The sequence below is a fragment of the Tachypleus tridentatus genome, chromosome 6, assembly GCF_004210375.1.
Source record: "Tachypleus tridentatus isolate NWPU-2018 chromosome 6, ASM421037v1, whole genome shotgun sequence".
Classification (NCBI taxonomy): Eukaryota; Metazoa; Arthropoda; class Merostomata; order Xiphosura; family Limulidae; genus Tachypleus; species Tachypleus tridentatus.
In genome coordinates, this window is record NC_134830.1 from 57,668,009 (window position 1) to 57,695,940 (window position 27,932).

General features: G+C 33.3%; 1 protein-coding gene and 2 long non-coding RNA genes across 4 annotated transcripts in view; 2 read left to right on the forward strand and 1 right to left on the reverse strand.

The window, feature by feature from the left end:
* Positions 1-27,895, forward strand: LOC143252598 (uncharacterized). The gene is made up of 3 exons (XR_013029067.1): positions 1-873; positions 25,690-25,900; positions 26,172-27,895. It is a non-coding gene; the product is annotated as an uncharacterized LOC143252598 (long non-coding RNA).
* The window catches only part of LOC143252596 (THAP domain-containing protein 2-like), a 113,690-nt gene that overhangs the window by 44,204 nt on the left and 41,554 nt on the right, over positions 1-27,932 (reverse strand). The gene's annotated exons all lie outside the window — the stretch shown is intronic.
* LOC143252599 (uncharacterized) lies at positions 10,340-14,263 on the forward strand. Its single transcript, XR_013029068.1, has 3 exons — positions 10,340-11,480; positions 11,765-11,975; positions 13,103-14,263. It is a non-coding gene; the product is annotated as an uncharacterized LOC143252599 (long non-coding RNA).

Sequence of the window (27,932 nt, forward strand, 5' to 3'; positions counted from 1 at the left end):
CAACATCGTAAAGTTCAGAGATCGTTAAGAGAGCGCGTGGCAAGGAAAAGCACAAGAGCTTTTCAAGGTACTGTTGTACAAGGGTTGTTAATGTTGAAGTCGAAAACACATACGACAGAGAGATTTAAATATGTTAAAACCGTTTGTTTTATTTTATTTTTTAAACTCGTACAGATATCCAGAAAAAGAAAATATGGTGGATTTAGTTTTACTAGTATTTTTTATTATTATTTCAAACGTATTTTGTCACTGACATTTTTCTTTCAGTTTCTTTCTCTATGTTATATTGTACAATGTGAATGTGGTCAGGTGTTACACCTTTACTTGGTGGGCTGTGAATCGTGATATCTTGAGGAGCCACAAGAATTTCAGACCACAATCAACTGAAAACAGCTCAAATTGCTTCTGGAATCATAGTGTGTTGTGGACAATCAGTAGCAAGAGGGTGATCAGGGGTTGTTACCCGTAAACATGGAGTATCATAAAGGCTTAATATACGGATAATGAGGTCACATCCCATTTGATTCACGTGATATTACAATAGAAAAGTCACTGACGAATAGATTGATCATTCTGCAAACCTGAAATGTCGTAAATAATGTTTCGCTCTTCAGTTTAGTGCAATAAAATTCGTATACCGTGAGCGCCAACGATAACCGTTTACTTTTCAGCTTAGTACACGGAAGAGTGTATGTAAATATTAAGTGTTAAGAAGGAATTCTTCATCTTCATGGGTACAAAGACATCCGCAAAGCTTGAGAAATGCTATAAAAGCACACCAGATGTCATATTATGCCTAACCACTGACACAGTTCACAAAAGAGAAATCTCCAGAGCTAATAATTCGAGATGTTCGTAAACTAACACAAATACGTAAGTATTAATTGCCACTGTTTGACAAATTAATGTTTTAAGGTTTCGTAACATTTTGGCAGCAAAGAAACAACGTTAACAACTGCATTAACTTCTAACTTATAAACATTCACATAAGCGAGAAAAACAAACACTACATCATGTTTCAGCAACTACAAATAACTCCACTTATATCAACACCTACTTACACATCTATATGTAGAAAAACGTTTCGGCCACGCGTAGTAAAAAGAATTGAAATTATTTTCATTTAAGAAAAAGAGATATCAGTCTCAAACAAACCTAATTTAAAAAAACGATAAAATTTGCTGACATAGATACAAATACAAAAATAATCTTAAATATGTAAAACTGGTACGCTCGTGTATTTGTGTGAAAATAAGCGTACTAAAATACGAAGGATAACGTTTTGATAAAAAGTGAAAATTAAATATAAAGCAAGAAAATTTTTGTCATGGCACATTGTGTTCCTAGGACCGGCATGGCGAGATGGTTAAGGCACTCGACTCGTAATCCGAGGGTGGCTGGTTCGAACCCCCGTTACACCAAACATGCTCGCCCTTTCAGCCATGGGGGAGCGTTATAAAGTTACGGTCAATACCACTATTCGTTAGTAAAGGAGTAACCCAAGAGTTAGCAGTGGGTGGTAATGACTAGCTAGGTGCCTTCCCTCTAGTCTTACACTGCTAAATTAGGGACGGCCAGCGCAGATAGCCCTTGTGTAGCTTTGCACGAAAGTCAAACCAAACCAAACCAAACCATGGTGTTCCTTGAAAATAACAAACGTCTTAGGATGTTTAGACATGGCGTAAAATTTAAATGTTGACTTTGTTTGTCATTAAAAATAACATTCGTGTGTTGATACCTTGTAATATTGGAAATAACGTTTGTTTGTTGAAACCTTATACTGTTGAACGTAAAGTATGTTTGTTAGTTAGTACCTTGTAATGCTGAATTTAAGGTTTGTTTGTTGATACTTTGTATTTTTGAAAGTGATGTTTTTTGTTGATTCTTTGCATTATTGAATGAAAAGTTTGTCGATATCTTGTGTTATTTAATGTAAAAGTTTGTTTGTTGATTTCTTGTATTGTTCAAATTAATGTTTATGTGCTTATGTATTGTATGGTCAACATAAAGTTTGTTTATGAAACCCGGTTTCGTTGAAAAGTTAGAAAATGTTTTGTTAGTTCATCAATAATGCCTTTGATGAATTTATACAAATGTTTTATAAACATTTTGAAAGTTCTAATTATCTCCATTGTGTTTTCACCTGTGTATGTGTGTCGGTAAGTGTTTGTTATCTTATGGTAAAACCACTGAGGCCATCGAGGGGGTTTGATCCCCTGATTTGAGCGTTGTAAATCCGTAGACTTACCGCTGTAACAGTGAGGAACTTGTCGGTAAGAGTGTGTGTGTGTGTGTGTTTTCTTATACCAAAGCCATATCGGACTATCTGTCAGTCCACCGAGGTGATTCGAACCACTGATTTTAGCGTTGTAAATCCGTAAACGTACCGCTGTACCAATTGGAAACTTGATGGTAAGATTATTCGAATAGATCTGAAGGAAATTTTTTGTATATTTGCATTATGGCACAGCTTAAAATAAATTAGTTATTGGAAGAACAAGGTCACGATAATAAAAATTCCATATCTATAAACATGGGGCCGATCTGTCACACTATTTTCATCTATAACTCAGTCAAAAATGATTGTATTCTAATGAAGCTTAGTGGATTTGTGTAGAACATTACTTCTCATTGTTCTGACAAAAATGTTCCGTCGTTTCACTCGACAACGACAGACATACGGACACAGTTTCGTATATTTTGAGGGCCAAATGTGGTCAGTGCTAAATGGCAGAGGTTTTGCGCTCTACTGAGTTTTTTCCACCTACTCATATGCTCAGTTCATACGTTAACACATTATTTCTAAAGAAAATAAATATTCGTGGTTTGTATATTTTTCAACGAGATCGCTTTTGCTCGATTAAAAATATGCAAAAATTAAAACATTATTTTCCTAAACAACAACTTTTTACCGTGTTCGAGGTTTGGAATTTCGCTTGAAGCTATACGAGGGCTATCAGCGATAGCCGTCCCTAATTTAGCAGTGTAAGACTAGAAGGAAGGCAACTAGTCATCACACCTACCGCCAACTCTTGGGCTACTCTTTTACCAACGAATAGTGGGATTGACCGTCATTATAACACCCCCATGGCTGAAAGTCTTGTGAGAATCTCTAGTGGGATGAGGATTCGAACCCACAACCCTGATATTACGAGTCAAGCACCTTAACCACTGTATTCGAAAAGATCCTAACGTCATATAATTATTATTAACTGTTCTTTACTTTACTCAAGCTGATTGTATAACTATCAAAGCAAATTGTGCTTACTGATTTTCGCGCAAAGCTAGTCTAGGATTATCTGAGCAATTTAGAAGTGATATGCTAAGATGGATGACAACTGGTAAACATCACCTACCGCCAACTCTTGTACAACTCTTTTACTAACAGAAAAAGCAGGATTGGTCGTCATATTGTAATTCCCCCAGGCTGAAACGGCAAGTTTGTTTGCTAACAAGATACAAACGCGTAACTTACTGACTGCTGATCAAGTGCCATCTCAGGCCAGAAGTGCATTAGAAACAGAGCATTTTAACACAAGAAATGACGTAAATTTATAACCATATAGTGTTAACATAATTTGGTCATACTCAAAACTTAACTCTGGTACTCTGTCCTCATAAGTACGTCAGGAGAGAACATCTAAAATTAGTGCTTTTAATAACAAGAGGACAACGATAAATTAGGCTTCACAAGTTGGGTACATTAGACCACTTCAAAATTCCCGCCATATTTTTTCTTATTATTCAGAACTGGTGACTTGAGATATTTGAACCTTATAAAGCACCAGCCCAGCAAACGAGATTGAATCCTTGAATTCTATTTAAGATCAATTTTCACTTCGTCACAAATTTTGTAACTTATCGAAACTTCATATTTCATACTTTCATTAAACACCAGTCATACACATCGAAACTTCATATTTCATACTTTCATTAAACACCAGTCATACACACGCGCGCGCGCGAACTGAAATATGTTCCTAAAACAACACCACAGCTCACTTTCCATAGACTCTGAATATGTGTAAGACCTAAGGCTCTGGCCCTATCCCGTGGATGAAATTGTGGGGCCTAGCCACAGGGAAAGATACAACTGTATTATAATTATTTCTTCTACTAATAATCGATCTGTTTTAATCGATGATAAATTTAAAAACTCTCAATGTTTCAAACTGTTCAGAAACTATGGTGCAACCATAAACTCTCCTCACCCCACTACGAGACAAAAGAAATCTGCACCTATAAGTCTATACCTATAACCCTCCTTCTTTGCTAAAGTAACAAAAGTCTACACCTATAACTCTCCTTCTTTGCTAAAGTAGCAAAAGTCTACACCTATAACCCTCCTTCTTTGCTAAAGTAACAAAAGTCTACACCTATAACCCTCCTTCTTTGCTAAAGTAACAAAATTCTACATCTATAACCCTCCTTCTTTGCTAAAGTATCAAAATTTTAAACCTATAACTCTCCTTCTTTGTTAAAGTAACATAAATCTACGCCGATAACTCTGGTCCTTTGTTAAAGTAACAAAAGTCTACACCTATAACTCTCCTTCTTTGTTAGAGTAACAAAATTTTAAACCTATAACTCTTATTCTTTGTTAAAGTAACAAAAGTCTACACCTATAACTCTGGTCCTCGTTCAGTTTCCAAGCTAGTCTTAATATGCTAAGGTTAGGTTTTCATGCTAAGTTTAAAGGTTCGAGACGTGATGCAGCTGAACATGTTCCGCACTTTCAGCTACGATCACGTTATAAAAGTGACAGTAAATCCTATTATTTTGTTCAAAAAGACAGAAGAAGCCCTTGTGGCAGTGAGTGCTAAGTGGCTGGTAGCTTTTCTTTGCTAGTGGCTCAAAATCAGAGACAAGTAAACCTTACATTCCATTGGAACTGACAAATTCTGATATTGAATAAAAGATTTTCTGGGAAGTGACGTGTGACAGATAAAACGTGCGTCTGAAGTGTTATTATTATACCTGTCTGATTTCAAATATACAAAATAATAACTACGAAGAAACTGCCTTTCTAGTAAAACAAAATATATTTACGACTATTTTTCTTTCCAAAGTTAGGTGTTTTCCATCACTTTGTTTTCCTGGGAAGACTTCGTACTTGTTGTTTCCTAAATATATTACTAGGAAGAAGCGGATATGACATCATTTAGCTCGAGCACAGGATCCACGCAGGTTTGCTTTTAAGAATTAAAACGTTTTCAAAATTATTTTATTCAGAAACATGGGTTACGATTGTTTCTTAACCTCAACTTTAGAAAATTTTGTTATAGTTTTACTTAAATTTTTTCCTCAGAAATTTTATTATTTTGTTGTTTCATGTTACTTCAAAGAAGCCCTCTAGTGGCAGAGTGATACGTCTACGGACTTATGCTGTTAGAAACCGGGTTTCGATAGCCATGGCGTGCATCGCAGAGATAGCCTTTTGTGTAGTTTTGTGTAAAACAAACAAATAATTCTTCAAAGAAACTTTATGGAGGAGAAGCTCTTGTATCCAATCGTATTTAATTATCAAATTATTTAATCATGGTTTTCATTGTATCTTTGGAACTGAAACACCACTTTGAAATTGTTCATGTATTCGACACAATATTAGATATTAACATTTTCACCTTTTCTTTATTATTTTAAAGAAATTGGCCAGTTGTGCGGTTAGTGAATCATGACTAGAAACAATGAATCTACATTGTGTATGTATAGTAGAAAACAACAACATTGCAAGTAGGAACAACTAGCATACACGACATTGTAAGTAGGAACAATTTAGATGTATAGTAGAAAACAGCAATATTGTAAATAGGAACAACTAACATACATTATATATATAGTAGAAAACAACAACATTGCAAGTAGGAACAACTAGCATACACAACATTGTAAGTAGGAACAATTTAGATGTATAGTAGAAAACAGCAATATTGTAAGTAGGAACAACTAACATACATTACATATATAGTAGAAAACAGCAATATTGTAAGTAGGAACAACTAACATACATTACATATATAGTAGAAAACGACATTGTAAGTAGGAACAACTAACATACATTACATATATAGTAGAAAACGACATTGTAAGTAGGAACAACTAACATACATTACATATATAGTAGAAAACAACAACATTGTAAGTAGGAACAACTAGCATACATTACATTGTAAGTAGGAACAATTTACATATATAGTAGAAAACAGCAATATTGTAAGTAGGAACAACTAACATACATTACATATATAGTAGAAAACAGCAATATTGTAAGTAGGAACAACTAACATACATTACATATATAGTAGAAAACGACATTGTAAGTAGGAACAACTAACATACATTACATATATAGTAGAAAACGACATTGTAAGTAGGAACAACTAACATACATTACATATATAGTAGAAAACGACATTGTAAGTAGGAACAACTAACATACACTACATATATAGTAGAAAACGACATTGTAAGTAGGAACAACTAACATACACTACATATATAGTAGAAAACGACATTGTAAGTAGGAACGACTAACATACATTACATATATAGTAGAAAACGACATTGTAAGTAGGAACAACTAACATGCACTACATATATAGTAGAAAACGACATTGTAAGTAGGAACAACTAACAATTAACATACATTGTAAGTAGGAACAACTAACATGCACTACATATATAGTAGAAAACGACATTGTACGTAGGAACAACTAACAATTAACATACATTACATATATATTAAAAAAAAAGCAATATTGTAAGTAGGAACAACAATTAACATACATTATATATAGTAGAAAACAGCCACATTGTAAGTAGGAACAACTAACATACACTACATATATAGTAGAAAACGACATTGTAAGTAGGAACAACTAACATACATTACATATATAGTAGAAAACAGCAATATTGTAAGTAGGAACAACTAACATACATTACATATATAGTAGAAAACGACATTGTAAGTAGGAACAACTAACATGCACTACATATATAGTAGAAAACGACATTGTAAGTAGGAACAACTAACAATTAACATACATTACATGTATATTAGTAAAAAGCGACATTGTAAGTAGGAACAACTAACATACATTACATATATAGTAGTAAACGACATTGTAAGTAGGAACAACTAACATACACTACATATATAGTAGAAAACAGCAATATTGTAAGTAGGAACAACTAACATACATTACATATATAGTAGAAAACGACATTGTAAGTAGGAACAACTAACATACATTACATATATAGTAGAAAACGACATTGTATGTAGGAACAACTAACATACATTACATATATAGCAGAAAACGACATTGTAAGTAGGAACAGCTAACATATATAGTAGAAAACAACAAAACTGTAACTAGAAACTCTAAACATAGATATATGTAGTAGAAAACAACATTGTAAGTAGGAACAATTAACATACATACATATATAGTAGAAAACAACAACACTATAACTAGAAACAATGAACATATCCTACATACAAATACAGTAGAAAATAAAAACATTATAACCACGAACAATGAATATATGTTCTACGTACTGAAAACAGAAAAACAATCTTTAAGCGCTGCCAATAAAGAAGTGAAAATCAACTCTACCGATAGTATTGACTAAGGAGCAACGGATTTATGTTAGAAAACAAAGTTTGTACTTCCGTGAAATACACAACAAAACCTTAGATAAAGAAACAACAGTGAACAATAAAAATAGTCACATAACATGATTTAAGCTGTGAAAGTTGTTCACTGAGAAGAATAAGCAAGAAATCCAAATGTGGATCTTTCTTCACGCTGTGAGAAAATGCGGAAGGTCTTTACAATTGTCGTTACCGTATGTGATGACTCCACTGGTGTACCTTAGAGAGAGCAAGTGGTTTACTGTAAATAGCACGACACGATAAGCAGACGTAGTATTTCAGTATCAAATGGGCAGCAAATAAGTACGGTTCAGATAAATAAAACCAACTTTAGAAGTTCGCGAAGTACAAAAATTAATTTATACAGTTATTTCTCGTTACAAAAGATTTGATAAATGTCGCGGATGTTTGAGACCACAAAAGCGTGTCTCAAATAACAATTAAGCGTGATCGTAAAATACTTATGTTTGAATAATAAAAATAAGGCAGCTGTTGAACAACTGTGCGAATTATGTATATAATGTCTTTCAAGGAAAATCTAGCGTGAAACACGTCACGTGTCTAAGATCTGCACTAGTTGGGCCCAGCGTTGCCAGGTAGTTAGGACGCTCGACTCGTTATCGTAGAGTTACTGGTTCGAATCCCCGACGCACCAAACATGCTTGCCCTTTCAGCCGTGGAGACGTTATAATGTGACTAGTGGGTGGTGATGACTAGATGCGTTCCTTCTAGTCTTACACTACTAAATTAGGGACGGCTAGCGCAGATAGCCCTCGTGTAGTTTTGCGCGAAATTCAAAACAAACCAATTTCAAGCTATATTGGCGTTTCGTCTCTATACTAAAACTTTCTTGAAGCTAAAATAGATTAAAAAATTATAATGAACTACAACTGTTTGTTAAAATAAAAAGATACGAAATTTCAGCTCATAACAAAAGTAAATTGTTAAGAATACTGATAAGATGGAGGAAATAAAGTCAGTGTGTTTTACGATGTCAATTTAACGAAAAACATGCCTCTAGTAACTCTTTCTACAATAAGTTGTAAATGAAATCACCCACGATAAAACAGATCAGTGCGTGAAATGTCAATATTGACCCTCTTCAAGTTGATGTGTATGAGACAGAATTAAATCAGCAATAAACATGGCGGAAGGTGTCAGTAGTTGAATAAGTTACAGAATCCAGATGGTAGAAAAAAACACGAAGTTGTTCAACATTAAACTTGAAGGCTTATAAGGCTAAAAACCGAGTTCCAGTACCCGTTGTGGACATTGTATATATAGCCTATTGTGTAACTTTGTGATTAACAACAGACAAACAAAAATGGCCAACAAACAAAGAAACAACTAATGGCCAAAAGGAATCGACTTATGGTCCTTACTTTGCCCAATTATCGAGTAGAGTTCCATGGTTAAAATATATTCAGGGTATTTTGGTGCTAACTACCCAATCATTACAGCTAAAGCAGATAGTATGACTATTATTAATTTTTAGGAACTCTAATATATCAAGTGTATGACATCTTTAATCGTGATAAATAAATATAAAGAACTCTTCTTTTTACTATATTTTATTTGGGTTATTTTTGTTTTATTTTCTTCGAGTATAGCTGACCTATAGGGGAATTCTTCAATCATAGATGGCGATACTATAGTAAATGTTATGACTATGGGGTTTGATAGTGGGTTGTAACAGTGAATGTATTTTACTGTTACCAATGTTAATTGCTCTATCATAAGTTGTTTGGGTATTAGTTTACCCTACAGTTGAGAACAGAAGCTGTTATCCAGGTGGCCATTATTATTGTAGAACTTCTCCCTATGATATTTTTTTTGTACATAATAAACAATATGGATTCTTCAACACAGAAATGAGGAAACAATAGTCCAAAGGTGTTCATTTAATGTCCAGTATTCTAAACATTATGAATGAATATTTGTTTATATACATTAGGTTAGTATATGATGTTATAATGCATATTTGTATTTGGAAACATACACCACACATAAGGGTTTGCATGTATATAGTAGTACAGACATTATTACATATTTTCAGAGAGTAAACGTTTCAAACAACAAAGAATCGTTGTCTAAATGTTGAGATATGTATGTTTAATAAATATCACAGTAATAAGCTTGGATCACAGTAAGAAAAAAAACAACAACGCACGAAATGGTGTGTGTTTACAATATTCTTGCAAAAATGAGTTTGGTTTATCTTTTAATCGAAATATTTAACTAGTAGTTGCTTTTTTAGTGAATATTTTTATTTGCATCATTGAAGAAACATGTTCAATTAAGTAAAATAAATATCATTGTACACTTAGCGATTTTCTCTCAGTAATGCGATATCATGATTAACGTCTTGTTTGTAGACAACATTGTGTGCTAAGCGTTTTCACAGTTGGTTCTTGTTTGTGGATGGAAGACAACATTGTGTGCCAAGCGTTTTCACAGTTGGTTCTTGTTTGTGGATGGAAGACAACATTGTGTGCCAAGTGTTATCACAGTTTGTTCTTGTTTGTGGATGGAAGACAACATTGTGTGCCAAGCGTTTTCACAGTTGGTTCTTGTTTGTGGATGGAAGACAACATTGTGTGCCAAGCGTTTTCACAGTTGGTTCTTGTTTGTGGATGGAAGACAACATTGTGTGCAATGGAAGACAACATTGTGTGCCAAGCGTTTTCACAGTTGGTTCTTGTTTGTAGATGGAAGACAACATTGTGTGCCAAGTGTTTTCACAGTTGGTTCTTGTTTGTAGATGGAAGTCAACATTGTGTACTAAGTGTTTTCACAGTTTGTTCTTGTTTGTAGATGGAAGACAACATTGTATGCTAAGTGTTTTCACAGTTGGTTCTTGTTTGTAGATGGAAGTCAACATTGTGTGCTAAGTGTTTTCACAGTTTGTTCTTGATACTGAACTATTCTTGATGTTTGCAGATTTTTACAAAATATCATCTTTGTGAAAATTAGTTTTACTGCTAATTTTATATGTTATGTGGGCAACACTGACATAAGTTTGATATTACTTTGTTTTATTCAACTTACAATTAACTATATAAAGAAAGCAAGATAGTTCCATAATTCTAGTCTTGTAGTATTTAGTTCTCCATATCTAGTGTTTTAAAGTCGCTGATCAAGTTTCAGCTACTGGGATTAGCACCAAGACCTAGCAGATTTACACTTACACCTCTCTACAGTGGAATTGAAACTCTAAACTAACAATCAGATGTGGTGAAAGACCTCACGGACATGTGAGCAAGTAGCCACAAAAGCTTGTGAGAAATACCACTGATAGACAGTTCACACGGAGCTGGTTGGTCATCGAATGCATCAATCCTTAGGAAGAAATTTCTTTTCACACAAAGCATGAGTGGACTCAAGTAATATGGAATTTTCAAAACTGACCTTTGCTTGAAAACGTCATGATTTTGTCAATGTATTATCTTTGCTTTCGGCTGGAAAACCTGCCCCATTTTTGTATTCAAGACAAAAGATTACTGTTCTTTATTGCCAAAGAGTATGACAACTTCATTCGACTCATTGAAACCTGTATGGCTGAGGAGTCTTCCAGGATAAAAATTTGTGAAGTCAGCCTTAGAACCACTAAAATTAGTGGAGTTCCTAACATCACTATCACTGTTATATTTTCAGCTGGTCATATACATTAAGAGGTGTTGGCAACAGGTACTGAGACAGCAGAAAAGCTTCGGGGGTGAAATAAGTTAAATCAGATGCAGTGAGATCTCCATAATCCAAGGAAATATGATTCAAGAATTTTCGATCAACAGAAAATTTGGAGCAGCCTGTTTTCATCTGTGTAAGCGATATTAATTTTCATAGAAAAAAATAATTTATTTTGATACACACGTGTTTTGTCATCATCTTTTTTTATCCTGTGGATTTTAAGCTGAAGCAAAGGTGCTACGGTGTTTTAAAATAAATAGCTTATAAAAACTATTATAAAAGCTAAACTTCAAAAAATTGATACTTTATGTCCAAAATGCTTTTGATATAGAGATAGCACTATGTTTGTGATTTAAAAAAAAAGCCTAAAATAAGTGTAATATGCTTAATGTTGCACAACCTATATCCCTAATGTAGGGGTGAAAGACCTGAGGAAAGACCACCCACCCATTGCTAACTCTTGGATTTCTCCTTTACTAACGAATAATAGAATTGACTGTTATCTTATAACGCTTCCCACGGCTGAGGGGGCAATCATATTTGGTGGGATGGGGATTTGAAACCGCGACCCTTGGATTAGGAGTCGAACGCTCTAATCACTTGGCCGTGCCGGACCCGAAATGTTGCTGTAAGTTGTATATACTTAGTTAGATAATCTGCACAAACAGTACCACCTGGTGGTTTGTATTGATACTCAAACACAGTGAAATGTATGCATGCTACTCAAAAACAGTGAAATAATTAACACTATCAAGAAATTGTTTTTCTTAACGCAACTTTTTATGCAGTTTTTCTAATATATTTATTTTACCGTTTATTTGTATTTTGTGTACAGTTTCTGAGCCTTATGTGGCATAGTAGTAACCGTATTTGAACTGTGAATCTGAAGTATGTGTTTCAGAAAGAATAGCCTAAGAAAAAGAAATGGGTGTTGTTGACGTTTTCTCTCCCTGTAAGTTTTAAATTAGAGACAACTATGATTGTTGGCTGGTTGTCCCCCTCCTCTGATCCATGGTTTAAATTAGAGATAACTATGATTGTTGACCGGTTGTCCCCCTCCTCTGATCCATGGTTTAAATTAGAGATAACTATGATTGTTGGCTGGTTGTCCCCTTCCTCTGATCCATGGTTTAAATTAAAGATAACTATGATTGTTGGCTGGTTGTCCCCCTCCTCTGATCCATGGTTTAAATTAGAGATAACTATGATTGTTGGCTGGTTGTCCCCTTCCTCTGATCCATGGTTTAAATTAGAGATAACTATGATTGTTGACTGGTTGCCCCTATGATCCATGATTTAAATTACAGGTGACTATGATTGTTGACTGATTGCACCTCTGTGGTCCATGATTTAAATTAGAGATGATTGTGATTGTTAACTGATTATCTCCCTTCTAATTTATTCATAAGTTTTAAAAAGAAGATGACAATGAGTCATTTATTTAAATTTTTACTCCCTGGAAATTTCATTTTGGTATTTATTTATTCTCGAAACATTAAGTAGTGTTTATGAATATTCGTGTTCAATAAAACAAAGTTATAAACGTAACACTCTCTGAATTAAGAAAAGCATGCTTATTTCTCTCCCTTTTTGTTTTTTAGTACTATGTAAATTTGTTACTTTTACAGATAATATTACAAATTTTTCCAAGATGACTAGTATAAACAAACATTCTTCACGTATGATCTAATGTATATTTTTGTTTGTAAGAGTTTATCCTGTTCAAAGGCATTCATTTTATTCTCCGTAAACCAGGTTGTGAAGTTGATTGAATTTTAACTCACGACAAGAACTTTCTGAAAAAGAAAAGAAAAGACGAAGACTCTGACTAATCGGCGCTTCTTCAGCCAAAATAAAAATCTTTCGAAATAACAACACTTGTCTATGATCTTGGGTGAAAAAAGAGCCTACACTTGTCCTAAAGTCTTCTGTCAACTTTAGAGATTATCAGGCCCCGAAATTATAGATAAATCAGTCTATTGTTTGATAGCTAAAGGACAAGTATAGGTCATTAACTTCAGTTACAAAATACGAAAGCTGTAAACACAGAAGGTAACTGAGTGGTATTATGGCTTGGGTTTATATTTTAACAGTAAAACTTGGAGATTGACGAAGATTCGTTTATTTGTCTTGATATTGGCAAAAACATGCGTGCTTTATTAGAACTCGTGAAAGATTTATTTAAGGTTGTTTGATATGCCTGCAAGGTCTAAGAGTCAATATTAAAAAAAACACACACACAAAAAAACAGATGCGATCTAGTGGTTGGCATTTCAGGATGTGGACAGAAAGGTCTTGGGGTTCAAACGTGTTGCCGCTGAACACGATCCACATTTTCAACTTTAGGTAAAAGTGACAGTCCATGCCGTTAATCGTTTAAACTTTTAGCACTAAGTGTTGGGTCTGATTGCCGTCCTTCTGTTTAGCAGTTCAAGACTATGGAAGACTACATCCAAATACTACAGATCGTTTATCTAATAGTTTACCTCACGCTTCTTCTTCTGTCCATTAATACCGCAGTTCTCGGACTGTGGGCCGTACGATTGTACTTTGAAGAGGAGACGTGAGAAACGTCAGGAAAACGTTTCGTCTTTCGTTTTTGTTGTTGTTTTAAGCTGCGTTTATCGTTGTCATCATTGATTGTATACGAATATCTGAGTTAAGTGAGTTGAACGTATTTTGTTAGTTTCATTTAGGGTCGAGGCAAAATGAGAAGATACGCTCTTTTGTACCCCTAAAGTTTAGGAATACTGAATTAGTAAAATAAAATAATTTCGATAATTTTAAATTTATTAGTAATGTATTAACGTTTGTATTTTTCCAACTATTTTGTCTTGATACAGGACATTTTTAACAAGAACTTTAACTCCAATTTTAAATAAATATATCTGTAATAGGTTTATAACAGCTTCGTCTGAAAAACTCTTCACAAATTATAAACATATATATACATATACGTATGTATTTTTATACAAATATTTTTAGCTCAATAAAAATGAAAACGAGCCTCAAGTTATCTTATATTCGCGGGAGAATCTTTGAAATAATAATATTTATCACAGAAATATTATTGATTTCAAAAGTTACACAGTCGAATGATTTTAAAGTAAAGGGCACTTTTACGTTATAATAATTTCAAATCAAAGGGGGTATTAATATATTATAATAATTTTAACGTAACGGGTATTGTTACGTTACCAGTGTGGGTGTAATATGTTTTTCTTAAAGTTATTTCTATTTAAAAAAGATGTAGAATTTACGAGATCAACCCCATCTGACATGTTTGTTTTTGTCCTTGGAATTTTTTTCATTTACAAATTGAATCCTGTCGTTTTCTAAACTTCTGTGCGATATTTAGGAGGGGTAAGGAAGGAGTTACCCCTGTGCTTAATAGTCTTAATGTATTGAGGGAACAACACTTACATATAACATTTTTAGTTTTCTACTGTTCCAGTGATTATTAAATAATGATCAGAAAACTTCTCCAAAAACAGACAGTTTATTTATTTATTTATTTTTATATTTTAACCTTTAAAAATGAAGACATTCCAGAGTACATATTTCTCTGAGCCGCGAATAAAAGTCCAACAACCCTACAGAAATTTGTAATGGCGATCGTATTCAGCGTGGAAATCGTTCTGTTCGTGATACTAATGTTATATAACCATTGACAGTTATACGTGTACACTTTGGTATTAGAGAAGATGTTGTGAAAGCATTACTTTCAATCATATGCGTGCTTTTTATTATATTTTAAACTAGAAATGATTTCAACACGATATGATTTGTACTTTTTCAAATTTTTGATGTCAGAGGGAAATTTTGTGAAGTGTTTTTTTTTAAGTCGTATGAGTGCTTTTTAATACACTTAACACACATCGTTACATTAATTCAGAAATTAGTAGTTTCTGGGTTAAGGATTAACAGCCTAACATCATATCAACTTTTCACTAGTTTATTATAAAGGTCCCCAGAGGGTACACATTCACAGGTCTAGGTACTTCAATTTTAAATCATTTTAGTTTACCCAGCTCGACCACTAACAGAAAAGTAGTTACGTTTGCAAAATATACACACACAGACTCAAATAATTGTTCACGTTTAGACTAAAACCATACAAAAACATCGTAATCACATGTCTTTAAGTTTTGTTATATTTAGAAACAACGTTTAAAGTTCTCCATATCAACCAGGAAATGTACAAACCTTTACAGTCACAAACAACAAATAGAAACAACTGAATTTCAAAGTGGAAAAAACAAAAAAACACGTCAACTTCCACTTACGTCTTGCGCTTTTTTGTTATCACCGAAACAATAATACAAGTTATAATGTATCTGTTTTATTTAAAAAATATTCAGATTTCGTTTGATATTCATGGAGGAAAATAATATTTGTACTTTTTAACTAAACACTGGAATATAATAAATATTTTCTATGCAAGCCCTCTTTAGACAAAAATACGCAGCAGTAAATCTAATAAAGCAGCCATACTCTTAATTTAACCACTGAAGTCGTCGCATACCAGTCTTTGTCTCGTGTTTCTACGGGCCATTACGAGTTGATCATAGAACGACCGCCTGCTGCCAAATTCTTGCATTTTATTGGCTGGGAGTAAAAAGAGCTTTTCCTGAGGGGCGGAGATTTTCGTATAGTTTCTGCACTACGCTTGTTTCTTCGGGATTTATTTACGTTAGTGGGACAAACTGTTGTTCGTTATATACAGTGTTAGGATAGGCAGCAGGAGAAGCACCTTTGGCTGTGAATTTAAAAAACAACATGGCTGTTCGGTCCAGGTTAGTTTAAGGCCAGAAGAAGAGAGCTATTGTATATGACAGAACTTGCAATAATACACTTTAATACATAGCAGACGTGAATATGTTCAGCTATTTCGCCTGATTCGAAATCGTGTTGTTAATTTGATAGTGTTCGCGTAATAACATGTACAACTTCACGCAATTGAAATATTCAAATACAAATAGAAAAGTACATAAGTAAGATAATTACAGCATGACTGGTTTGTCTTCAAATGTAACGTTGATAAGTAGCTAATCATAATACGTCAGACGTTTTCGGTTTAAAACTAACTCTATATTTAACAATGGAATATTCTCAGTGATGTCGAGAAAACCCACTTGTAGAGAAAAATACTCAAATAGAAAATACTCAAATACTAAATAAAGAAACAAACATAAACAAACGCAAAATTAAAGAAGCCTTACTTATACAAAAACTTAAGCCCAAAATAAATCAATACAAAGGAACACCTTTATACCTATATTAAAAATAATATAAGTAATAATAATAAAATAAATAATATAAAATTATATATTCAAACATCTAAGCACGCCCTCTACATTCCGACACTCAGTTACACAACCCCTTTCAAAGATGTGGTCAGCTTCCGGTCAGTTACCTCTTTCTTTCTTTGTGAACCTGACGATGACCCAAGAAGGTCGAAACGTTGTTCGCTCCTCTACGTAAAATATTTTCTCAACCCAAACGAGCCGTTTTTACATATATTGGAGTATTCTGTTCTTTTATTGGAAGAGTAGCTACTGTAGGCCTTAGTATAGCAGGCGAAACGTTGTCTCTTATTTTTCAACGAGCACTAGCAGGTCATTAAAGTTCTTATATGAAAAGAAATACTATATAATGTACTAAAAACTTCTAGAGAAAACCAAAACAATTAAAAAGTAATACTAGATAGGATACTGAGATGTTATAAAAACTAAAACAATTAAAAAATGATACTAGATAGTATACTGAGAAACTAGAAAAACCAAAACGATTAAAAATTGATATAAAGTAGTATACTAAAAATCCGTGATGACGAGAAAACCCACTTGTAGAAATGACCGAAGAAAGTTGAAATGTTGTTCGCTCTTTTACATAGTGCTTTCTCTATCCATACCAGCCGTTTTAACATATATAGTATACTGAAAAGTTTTACATAAAGCAAAGCAATTACAAATTTATTTGAAGTAGTATACTGAAAAGTTTTACAGAAAACCAAAACAATTACAAAGTGATAACAGCTGGCGTACTGAAAAGTTCAAGAGAAAACAAAAACAATTAGAAAATGTTATTAGATGGTATATTGAAAATTTCTAAAGAAATTCAGAAAATTAAATAATAAAAAGTGGACAATAATTGTTAAACACTATACAACATAGTGTATCAATGACAATCAAATAACCATTTTCATATCTACTTTGGATAAATAGTAAATTTGAAATCCATAAGTCACAGTATGTGTCAAATATATTTATGTGAGAATGGTACTAAACATATGTATACCCAAATATATATGCAATTAGCTTTGAACCTGATAAAGGTGTTAAGAAGATTACCTATTGTCATCAGGCTAATAAATTACCTACCTCTGTGTTGATGTTTTCGAATAAATTACCTATGTGTTAATGTTTTCTAATAAATTACCTGTGTGTTAATGTTTTCGAATAAATTAGCTGTGTGTTAATGTTTTCTAATAAATTACCTGTGTGTTAATGTTTTCAAATAAATTAGCTGTGTGTTAATGTTTTCTAATAAATTACCTATGTGTTAATGTTTTCTAATAAATTACCTGTGTGTTAATGTTTTCGAATAAATTAGCTGTGTGTTAATGTTTTCTAATAAATTACCTGTGTGTTAATGTTTTCAAATAAATTAGCTGTGTGTTAATGTTTTCTAATAAATTACCTGTGTGTTAATGTTTTCAAATAAATTACCTGTGTGTTAATGTTTTCTAATAAATTAGTTGTGTGTTAATGTTTTCAAATAAATTAGCTGTGTGTTAATGTTTTCAAATAAATTAGCTGTGTGTTAATGTTTTATAATAAATTACCTGTGTGTTAATGTTTTCAAATAAATTACCTATGTGTTAATGTTTTCTAATAAATTGGCTGTGTGTTAATGTTTTCTAATAAATTAGCTGTGTGTTAATGTTTTCTAATAAATTACCTGTGTGTTAATGTTTTCAAATAAATTAGCTGTGTGTTAATGTTTTATAATAAATTACCTGTGTGTTAATGTTTTCAAATAAATTACCTATGTGTTAATGTTTTCTAATAAATTAGCTGTGTGTTAATGTTTTCTAATAAATTACCTATGTGTTAATGTTTTCTAATAAATTAGCTGTGTGTTAATGTTTTCTAATAAATTACCTGTGTGTTAATGTTTTCTAATAAATTACCTGTGTGTTAATGTTTTCTTCTCATTTAAAAATGTTCCCCATAAAGCCACAGATAACTAAATTACGATGTATTGATTAAAATTGTCTAAAAATAAGAAATGTGTAATATAATAAATTCAAATCGAGGACAGTGAAGACTTGTTACAATGATAGTGAAGACTTGTTACAATGATAGTGAAGACTTGTTACAATGATATTTGTACAGCAGCTCAGTTGGAATTTTACTTTACACACACAATAAAACATTGTACATATTATATATCATGCTGTAGATAAAAAACAAAACCAAGTATCCACAATTATACTTTGGAAAAGAAGAATTATAGTGATTAATAATTAATGTTATGGTTATAACAGATGTTTCTGATATCTCACACCTTCTACTTTAAACTTCACTTATAGCATGGAACACAGGAATGTGTGGAAGAATACATACATATATATATACTTCATGTTCTACACAATAACCAATTGTACTTTAAAGATTAGATACAATTAATAATACATGCTTTCAAAGAAAGTTAACAAACATGAATATGATCCATCTTAAATACAGTAGAGAAACCATTCTTTACACGCAATGTTCGTACTTTAATACTTTTGTGCTTGAACTGGTCGTACGTAGTAAGGCATTATTCTTTGAAACATTATTAGTTTGTTGTTGTTGTTTCACACAAAGTAATGTTTTACTCGATCTTTTTGTTGTTGCTAATCGTTCTTTTAAAGAACAACGTTTCTAAGGCCTGTTAACAAATTATACACTGTATCTATGTGGAGTGACGTAAGAATCGAACTTTATGTAAAAATTGCCAGGTAAGGGATAAAAAAGTGGATGTGGCAAATGGTAATAGTAGTGTGAATATATAAATAACTATATAACATTGGTTTATTTAATCTGTGTTATATTACATATTATTTATAAGAAAAATCTAACAACAAAAAAGTGAGATAAAAAATCAGTGCAGCATTGTATTACGAGTTGAACATCACGTGATAGCTGACTTTTCCGGAGCAATGTACGCCCCTATTTCCTTTCCAAGGCGACCTCATTTTGACCCAATTTTGTTTTAACCTTGGAAAATAGTCCACGATATCTTAGGGTACAAACTATTCTCTTATTAACAGACTTTGATAATATACTTTATGTACTTATTTTATATTACGATTTCCTAGGCTTGATTGTATATGTATATTTTTCACATCTCTGTAATATGTTTTTGGCCTTGTTAAACTAATGTCAGTGTGAAGTGTTTGAAAGCACTGTTTCATTAAAAAGTCATGGAAAATTGCATCATGGTTAGAAATGATTTACAACTGAGTGGACAGAGGAGTGAAATATTATTTAAAACAAGATTCATGAAATAAATATTGCTCACGACCTTTCAGTCTAGCTACCCTCAGTGATTCATACGACGATTTTCATCCACAGATGTAAAAAGAGCGAGAACCGCCCCCCTTCAAACCTTCTAGATTTTGGGAGGACAACGGCGCTTGTTCAGTTGCCTACAACAAACTTCGCAATGCTATTCCAACTTTTCCCCTCACAAGGGGTGACAAATCGTGGGAACTGAATATTATGTTGACGACATAACATGTTTGTCACCCAGAAAGCAGGACAGTGATTCCTGAAACGATGAAACGACTAGGAAGTATTTTTTTTTACGAAACGTAATTAATGTTAATCAGTGATGTCGTTTTTGCATGTAATTAATGTTAACTTTTGTAAAAGGAAAGTAACACAAACAAGTAACGATAAGAATAAGTAATACGTGAAAATTACAACATGAAGTTTGGAAACTGTTTATATGGGTAATAAAAGAAGCGTTGTTACAAGCGACAAACGTACGATGTTTCGTGAAACTTTTTGTCGTCATCAGGTTGTGTAAGCCTAAACGTTAGTCTTTGTTATCCTACGCGTATCTTCTAAGTATGCTCCATCACTTTTCCATCATCATAAACCTATTATACCATTAGGTACGTGATGATAATAAGAATTTGTCAAAATTTTGTAGTTTCTTGTAATAAATTCCTTTCATTACCTATTTAAGTTGTTTTCAAACTTTAATTTTCTAAAAGTGGTATCTTCGTCACCAAGTATCAAGATAGGTTCATAGTAAATAACATACGTATTATTTTTCACGTATATGATGTTACGTAAACAAAATATATTGCAGGACGTTACGTTTGTTTTTTTGTTTTTGGAATTTCGCACAAAGCTACTCGAGGGCTATCTGTGCTAGCCGTCCCTAATTTAGCAGTGTAAGACTAGAGGGAAGGTAGCTAGTCATCACCACCCACCGCCAACTCTTGGGCTACTCTTTTACCAACGAATAGTGGGATTGACCGTCACATTATACGCCCCCACGGCTGGGAGGGCGAGCATGTTTAGCGGGACTCGGGCGCGACCCTCGGATTACGAGTCGCACGCCTTACGCGCTTGGCCATGCCAGGCCAAGGACGTTACGTAATGCCACATAAACATAATACATTACATGATGTTACATAAACATAGAAACAAAACTACATGCCCATTTTAAAAATAGGATAGTTATATCGAACTCAGTTCTGGGTTGGGAAAATCTTTATTTTCTATTTTAGATTGGCAAACAGTGATTTTTTAAAGTTCAGTTGTTTAGGTTTATAAAATGTCTTTAATTTCAGATTTTAAGTATCAAACAATTCTTTTTTCATGTTCGAGGTTATAAACAGTTTACTTTCAGTATGTGAGGCGATAAGAAATCTTTATTTTCAACTTTTAGAGTGACAAACACTTTTATTTTCTGCCTAGTTTCTTGCAGATGTTCAAGTACTGTTTGCGTTTACGATCTATCAAAGAAAATAAATAAGTAAGCCCGAAACTTAATATTAAAGGAAGACTCTAGGAAAGGCCTCATGACTCATAAACAGTACACGTATATAAAATGCCTGTTTATGCACTAATACAACGAGTACCGTCAATCAGCGATCAGGTTAAAACGTGTGCTCCCGAATTAAGTATACGTATGAAATGGTTCAACTAATTACGTACTGAAACGACGTTGTTTCACTAATTCTGTTGAAGAAAAGTGTTAAACATACTATAAACACGAAACGTTGTTAAGATGTATTCTCATCAATTAAATACAAAAAAAGTTTCTTTAAAGAAAAACATTTTCCCAATAAAAACAACAACCGTCCACTAATTAGATAAGAGAAAAGAGGACCAATAATTGAATAATTATTGATCTACTAATTAAATGAATAAAAATACTATTCTAATAAAAGAGAGGAAGGCGTTCTAGTAAGCCCTTACACGATAAAGTTCCACTGAATATATTTGTTACGTAGGTGTTATTTCTTTATATTTATTATATAATTCAATATCACGAGCAAAGAGGATACCGTAAGTCTTAACACTAAATTGAAGTGTATAAAACAAAACAAAAGAGTAAGTTCTATTGATTTGGAAGTTCCAGAGACTTAAAAATATATTCCATTACGTAAAACTCCATTGGAATGAAAACAACAGATATTTGGACATAGAAGAAAAAAATATAAACATTAAACTTTTCGAATTGTTAGGTTAACCAGCTTCACTCTCGCTATGAAATTTATATATTATAGTATAACCAGCTTCAGTCTTGCTGTAAAGTTTATATATAATAGAATATTATAGTATAACCAGCTTCGGTCTTGCTATAAAGTTTATAAAGATACGTGTAATGGGGGCTGGATTGTCATTTAAGGATAATAGTTTTACTTATAACCCCAGTGGTCTATTTTTTAATAAGCTGTCTTATACAATTGTTTTTCTATTAGATTACACTCCCAGTGGCATAGCGATATGTCTGCGGACTTGTATTACTATAAACCAAATTTCGATATCTGTGGTGAGCAGAGCACAGATAGGCCTTTGGGTGGTTTTTTTTATTAATAATAAACAAGTTAATTTTACTTAACCTCTGAACTGCGAGCTTTGTATCCTAATTTTGATCGGCTGCTTATCCGACGATTTTAATTTTCAAAATTGTTGCTTTAAATTGAATCATATATGTTCGTATGTTTTATATGCAAGAAAACCGTTCTCCTATCTCGTGTTACAACATCTAACCAGCCAATGTAGTCTTTAAGCCTAAAGTTTTTATTTCATCAGTATATATGAAGAGACGAATTCGTGTTTGATGTTCCTTTACAGCCACATGGGGCCCGGCACGGCTAGGTGGGTTAAGGCGTTCGACTCGTAAACTGATGGTCTCGGGTTCAAATCCCCGTCACACCATACATGCTCGCCCTTTCAGCTATGAGGGTGTTATAATGTGACGGTCAATTCCACTATTCGTTGGTAAAAGAGTAGCCCAAAAGTTGGCGGTGGGTGATAATGGCTAGCTGCTTTCCCTCTAGTCTTACACTACTAAATTAGGGACAGCTAGCGCAGATAGCCCTCGAGTAGCTTTGCGCGAAATTAAAAAAAACAAAACAAAAAAAAACATCCACGTTCACAATTTTTGTCTTCACACAATTTTCTCCTAAGATTCTAACTCACGTTTTGTATCCGATAAGCAAGCGCAAATTTGCGCAGTTCGAGTTTGTGTCATGCACGTACGATTTCTAAATGTAAGTGGATTGAAAACAACTTACTCTTAACACTGACACGCTGTTCAAATAACAGTAAAAATATCTGATTATTTAACGAAACGAATAATACTTCGATCTCTCCCTTTTCTTCTGCTATATTTATATAGTCACGTGTAATTATTGTTCTGTTTTGTATTTCAGAATTTTTACTTTTAATTTTTCAAAAAAACATTTTTTAAAAGAATTTAATAATATAAGAGTTAAGAGCGAAATACCGTACAATTTATTAAATAGATGAGAAAATCCCTGTGGTTAAAAAGTGGTTTCCCCTGTCTTGTATGATTAAATCTTGAGAAATATCCTTATATAATCATAAGGAGCAATTCTTTTAGTTCCTTATTTTTCTTAAAATAAAATAATTTGCAGTCATTTTCAAGTGGCGCAACGCTGAGACTGCTTACTTATAACGCAAGAAATCGGGTTTTGATATCCGTGGTGGACACAAAACATATCGTTCAACATCATATGGCCATAAAACGTAATTCTTTTATTTTATTTTCTGTTAAATTAAATAGTTTTCAGTCATTGTTAAGAGTTCCACAGTAGCATAACGCTAAGTCTGCTGACCTATAACATTAAAAATCAGTTTACGCTACTCATGGTGTGAATTTCACACACAGCCTAAGTTTTTCTTTCCTTGTGAAGCTTGAAAATGAAAATTACTAAAGACAATGTTGTTCTTCTTTTTTTTTAAACACGTTACGGATAATTTTAACATGATAAAAAATAAACTGATTTTTGATCTAAAAGTTATTAACTGATAAAAAATTACAGCGCTAATAAACAAAATTGTGGAAAATATTCTGAAAAGATACAGAACAGTAATCTGCTCTAGATGTCTCTACGTTCCTAACACTGGCGAAGAATGAATAAACTGATTCAGGCATTTAACTTTGCTTTTGGTGTTCGAAATAAAATGTTATCGGTTGCTAGAGGGCAGTGCAAAAGTGGTATTTGTTTTTTATTAATTCCCTTGTTAGTTATCAAACTTTAGTTTTTCGTCACTTTTTCTCAATAACATCTACTATAGTGTTTTTAATGGTCATACTTAAGTTATGTTATTTAAATTTCTTATACTGCATGAATAAATGTAATTTTCTGAAGCTTTTATCTAACTTATTTTTGTCTCTTCTCATGGTTAATGGTATGATGGTCCCTAATTTATACGAACAAACAAAGCTAAGAAGCCCTACACCACATGTGCTGAGTGTACTTTAAAACTGACAAAAGTCTAGATGAGGGAAAAAACTAGGTTGGGCGCCTAAATCTCACCCCTCACTTACCCTCACCCCACCCCACAGCTCTCTTGACTAAATGGATCCAGCTCTTGAAACATGGCGGGTATACGGTTGGAATACAAACAAAGTTGTTAACCTTTGTTTTATCGTTCGATATGCAGTGCCGTTCAAAGGTAGAAAAGTTCAACCCTCTATCAAAGTAAAAATCTTGATCAAAATAAGGTTCATAGACCTACATGAACAGATTTACACATTACAAAAATAAAAATATGAATGATGTAGCCTAAAAACGTGGCTTCATGATGATGAGAAACCCACTTGAAGTAAAAATGTCCCTCAGAATGGCAGGTTAATCTGAAAATGACCTAGGAAGGTCGAAACGTTGTTTTCTGCTTTATTAGTAAAATATTAACACCCATACCAGCTAAATATGATTATTCCATTTTTTACTGAATGTTGAAAACACTGACTATATATATTCCTTATGGTTTAGAACGCCTTTTGCCAGCAAAATGTGATATATTGATGGATTTATTTGTACGGCATTACATCGAATCAAACTAGTTATATTTTTTGTTATTTTTTCTTTCCTGTCTGTTTATTTTAACGAACTTAGGACATAGGTGAGCTAGGGCTACCAGCACTAGCCGTCCCAAGCTTTGAAGTGATAGACTAGTGGAAAAAACAAATACTCAACGTCAATCTACCTCTAATTCTTTACCAACGAATAGTGTAACTCACTTCATGTTGTAATTATCCCACGGTTGATAGGGTGAGTATGTCGGTGATAGGTTTCGATCCTGAGATTCACAGACTGCGCAGCGAGTGCCCTAACCAGCAGGCTATTGAAGCTAGTTTTATTGTAATGCAATGAACGTTACATGAGCTATCGCTCAATATAATATTATTTATTTCTAAAATAGAAGTAACAACGTATGATATGGTACTTGTTGATCAGTTAATCTAAATTTGAATTTACACAGCGACAGAAGCACTACTATGAGACAGAAAAATTACATATTTTTTATTTTTTACAAATTAAAATATAAAACAAACTGAAAAGTGTTAGTGTAAGTGTTATAAATATATAGTATTTTCAAAACTGTAAATATTCTTTACAACGTTAACACATTAGTTATTAAAACCTTTATAATAGGCAATGACGAATTATTTTGACAGTGTAACTTTTTATCTCTCTCTGTGTTATATTTTTTGTTTATAAAGCTCTGCTTTTTCAGCTAAATCAATTGTTTCTGTTTTTTCATACTGTACACACTTTGTGATTTACTATTTAGATTACTACTGCCCAGTCATTTGTGGACTATGTTGGGTCTTCATTCTCCTGTGGGATTTTCGACACATACACACACTGTGACTCTTACGTGGATTATCCATTTCCTGGATTAACCATGCCTGTTAACAACTTCAAGGGGAAGAAGCTGACTCTCAATAAAAAAAGTGAGTCGTCGTATCCTGGCACAAGAATTCAAGTTTGTCAGAACTCAGGTAAGCTTATTTCTTCTATCAAATTACTGGGTTGTTTTATGAACAACCTTATTGAATGCTATTTAATTTTTATTTGGTGGTGCCAGAAGTACATATACAACTGTAATAACTAAAAACCATTAACTTGAAAGTTGAATTTACCTGCAGCATATTTGGAAAGTTATAAAAGAATGAATCTTTATCTTTAACATGAAAGTTGGTTTTCGTTGATAGTACTGAATATCACAAATTTAATGACACTTTTTTTAATTCAATGACTTCTACTTTACAGGTTGGTTGAATCTTAACACGAAAAGTAGAGCTGGTGGAAGCATATAAGAACGAGACTAGCCCTAACAGGAGCGGTTCCGAAACTCCGTCTACGCGCAGATCGACACCATAGTCTTCGAGTGGTTCTCAATGATTCAGTTCCTCATCATTCCAGTGTCCAGCTCAATGATCCATACCAAGGCCCTGGACGTCGTCAAAACCCTGAACTAGCCCGACTTCAAAGCATCATGAGGTTGGATGTTCCGGTTGAAGAGCTGACATCGGAAGTAAGAAGATCAGAGGTCATTAATTGTTTAGACCCACAGCTGACCGGATAGACGTAGCTGGGCTGTATTTATAACTTCAATGACACGTTAAGGAACACACGAGTTAAATGAGACAGGCCAGACTCAGACTTGGCCATTCATAATTTCGAAATTTTGACCAGAGGAAAAACATCCATTCGATAGCATTCACCGTATACGATTGGTAGAGTTAACTGATACAGTTATAAAGTCTATTTTGGCCTTCAAGTGGCTCAGCGGTATGAAATTCACGGTGGGCAGAGCACAGATAGCCCATTGTGCAGATTTGTGCTTAACCGAAACCACCCAACGCTCTTACTGCTGAAAGCGTCGAGTATCATTAGCAACATACTGCAGGATGAACCATAGACCCGCCGATACACAGCCCGAAACGTTAATTCTTAGGCCAATTATTACATGAGGAAAGGCACTCACAAAAATCTCGATATTTCAGCTAAATGAATTTAACCAAGTAATAAGATGAATTACGTAAATGTTTATTTATAAGCTTGTACAGTGAAATAACAAATAGAAATTAATTTACAACACTTTGTTTTGTTGACCCCGTCATCTTTGTTGGCGAAGGTCTTCACCCCAGTGTATGTCTGTGTATGTATTTGTCAGCAAAATTTACCCAAAACGATTATATTGATTTGAACAAAGGTTGGTAGATATGTGGACTATGATCTAACATGTGGTTAGTTTTGCAGGGTAAAGGTCAAAACCCAAGACCGGAGCAAGGCCACGAAAATCCGAAAAATCTTCGTCTATTATTATGGAAACCGATTTTTCACACTATTTTTGCACTATATAAAAAAAAACGATCGTATTTTGACCTGCTGGACTTATGTAGAATTTTATTCCTTACTGCTCTGCCAAAAATGGTCCGTGTCAGTCGATAATGACGAATACATTTTAATATTTTTTAAGGGCCGAATGCATCAATGTTCGTGGTAGAGATGTGCATTCTACTGAGCACCCTTCTAGTTTCTTTATATCAGTGCAAAGCCACATAATAGGTTAGCTGTTCTCTGTTCAGAATCTATCCCCGAATTTAAGCATTGCAAGTCTATAAACTTACTCTTGATTCATCAGAGAACATTTATAGTGGGTATTGAGAAAATTTTAATTATCTCTTTCATTACAGGCAACTGTAAAAAATAAGCTCAAAGTACCAGTTATGATTTTAGCTAAACTTGGACTCGTAATCGAACTATGGATCAGTGAGTTTAAGATTCGCGTCTCATTCTCCCAAAAACGCGCTTCTTAGTTTATAATAGTGAGTACATTATAAGAAAAAGGGTCAAAACTTAATATTCTATCAGTTAAAAATTAAAAATAGCTATTCGCAAAATCAAACCTATTAAACAGTTACAGCTACGAAACGATAGTACAGAGACAGTTCAAAACAAAACCTAAACAATTATAGCTACAAAACGATATTACAGAGAGTGTTCAAAACAAAACCTAAACAATTA